Genomic DNA, 2,968 nt, shown 5'->3' with positions numbered 1-2,968 from the left:
AGAATCCTTCCTGATACCATCCCACCTTTTCCCTTCATACTGCACTCTGGGGAAACTGCATCCAACACGGATGTCTGACACCAACACTACTTCTTCTACTAGTTCTACACTTACTACTACTGCTACTGCTACTTGCGCTAAAGCTTCACAGAAAGCCATCTTGCACAGAAAACCCTTCTCTACTTCATCCTCCTTACCCCTCTTTCCTTTTCTCCCTCTTTTTACTACACCTTTATTTATTGTGGCATGATGTAACTTAAACAACCAGGATGGCTTTCCTGTTTTATTTGTTTGTTTTTTTTAAAAAGGATTTAGAAGAAAAAAAAAGAGAGAAAACAAACTAAAAAGCTTTGCCACCTCTGCTAGCATTGAATTCCAGTATCCCGTCACAACACCACACAAGTGCTTAATTGACCTCTATTTAATTGTTGTAAATATTAATGTAGTATTTTTTTGACAGAGACGAACACTAAAAAGACTGGTCATGTAGATAGGCGTGTGTATAGTCTGTACAACTGTGGAGACAAACGGAGAGACAGACAGGCGTGGAGGAGGAGAGACGGGGCAGTCAATTCACTCCCCCGATCCTGTGACGAGGGTCTGGAAGCAAAGACCCGTGCAGTCTCCTCAGGTGGACAGCTTTAGCAATCTGGTTATACTCTAATAATCCGGAGCTCAGGATTGAACTGAGCAGACACAGGAAGCAGCGCTGATTGGCCATTTTCATGGTGCATCTGTCACCTGTGAAACTTCCTGCTCGTTTGCACCATAGCGACAGTCGTCGGGGCGACGGACGTTACAAATACTGCCCATTTAAGTTTATTTCTTTGGTTTGGACATCCTCCCTTTGTTTTGTTTTTTAATGCTGTTTTAATCAAAAAGCTTTTTTTTTATTTTGCTATTTTTTATTTTTTATCGAACCACTGGTGTTCAAATTTGCACAGAGAAAAAGGTATTTGATAGACAAATGTGATGTCATTATAATATATGACTTTGTGTGTATGCACAGTGTGTGCGTGTGTGTGTGTGTATGTGTATGTGTGTGTGTGTGTGTGTGTGTGTGTGTGCGTAGACGTAGAATATGCACATACAAGTGCGTCATGTACAGATCTGGTCTTGAACACGTGACAGTTGTTTCCGCCCGAGGTCACTTAAAAAAAATATTGAAAACCAATAAAAAAGCTGAATTTACACAGAAGGACACATCATTTATATTTATTCAGTAGACCTCAGATATATATTCACTGCAAGCCATAATTTCTAGCATTAAAATTAAACTTCTGTGGTATTCCACAGGAGTTTGCATCATATAAAAGTGCAAGGAGCGGTTCTGTAAAAGACAACAACATACAATAGTTTAATATATTTCACTATGAATAATCCGGAACCGGTTGAATAACGAGTGGCAGAAAACCCTTCCCATATGGTACTCCAAAGAGGGTTAAACAAATGCTACAAATTGTTTTAAAATTCCGCTAGAAACAGATCTATAAAGCATGGACACATTAACTGTACAGAGTAAGATAAAGAGCTAAAGGCCCGAGCCTAGCACTAGCCTCTACTAGGCAGGAAATGGAACTTCTGTGTAGGTCCAAATGTTGTAGTCCTTTTAGTCATATTTGGAGAAGTTTTTTTAACTTTGGCCTTTATTGCTGTGACTTTTTCAAAGGCCGGCATCTGTATAAGAGATCACTACATGCATGTAGATGTGCACTGTGTGGTGTCTGTGTGTGTGTGTGTAGGAGAGTCTACATGTGGCTGTACACTACCAGTCTTTACAAGCTGTGACACTAGAGGTTTCTTCAGAGGAAGCGAACGCTAGTGTAGCTGAATTTAACTGAGACAACATCGCTAAACCTGAGATCTTAAAGAGCTGAAACGTTTGGGTTCCTCTTTCAAGTGGGCCACTTTCTAGGAGTCAATATCTCATTCATTTCTTCATTTTTTCCATAGAAACCCAGGTATAAGCTTATAAGTAAATCAACCAGCTACCAAATATACAGTATCTATCCGAACAAGAACAACACGTGTTTAATCACATTAAAAGTTACTGAACTGCTAACATCAAAGCTGACATCCAATTGACACAAAAGCAACGGCAACAGTTACAAAGTTTTAAAATGTTCTACCTACGGAGTCAATGGAAGATTTCTTAATGAACAGTTCAGCTCTTTTTAGATGTGTCACTGAATGTTACTACGGTGGTTTTTATAAGAGACACGTCACCATGTTGGGGGACAATTTAAGAAAAGAATGTAAAATCGTTCTGTGAAAGGTTTTCTTCCACTGTACAGAAGTCATTACCTTTATTTTTTTTTTGTCACTTTACCAACATGGCAGCATGTCCCTCCTCCAAACGTTAAGTGACAGGAATCACACCCTACACACTATTTCACTATGCTTTCATGGGGTTTAAACAGATCCTCTCACTGGATTCCAGCTCCTGCTGCTTTATTGCGCTGGCAAAGTAGCTAAAACACGGATAGTCTAGTGAAGGGTAGAGAGCTTGAATCCACTGTGAGGATATCAATTATTTGTGTACTTTTTTTTTTTTGTATCACCTGTGCACACCTTTCTTGTATAAAATGCCCACAGAGTGTAGCTTTGCACCTGGAAAACAAATGCCAGAAATATGAACCATATAAGACTTGAAGATAGCACACTTAAATGCCATGTATTGAGTTTGGAGTATCCCCTAATGTGGTGCCCTTCATAGAACTCACTACCCCAGATGAGCGACTTAGCCACGATCGTGCTAATGTATGTGCTTCTAGCCAACACCCACTAATAGAAACGTGTCATAGATTGAGTGCTGCAACCAAGTTTTATTCACACAGATTATTTAACAAAACTATTTTTTACATCATTCAGTGTCAAAAACATGGGAGTACTACACATCAATCAATTTCATATTTATGCTCAATTCAGTTGATTTGATTGATTTTTTTTTTTTTTTCTTCCTTACCGG

This window comes from Etheostoma spectabile, chromosome 17 (assembly GCF_008692095.1).
Source record: "Etheostoma spectabile isolate EspeVRDwgs_2016 chromosome 17, UIUC_Espe_1.0, whole genome shotgun sequence".
Classification (NCBI taxonomy): Eukaryota; Metazoa; Chordata; class Actinopteri; order Perciformes; family Percidae; genus Etheostoma; species Etheostoma spectabile.
The sequence above is the reverse complement of the archived record's forward strand: the minus strand, read 5'-3'. Positions refer to the sequence as shown.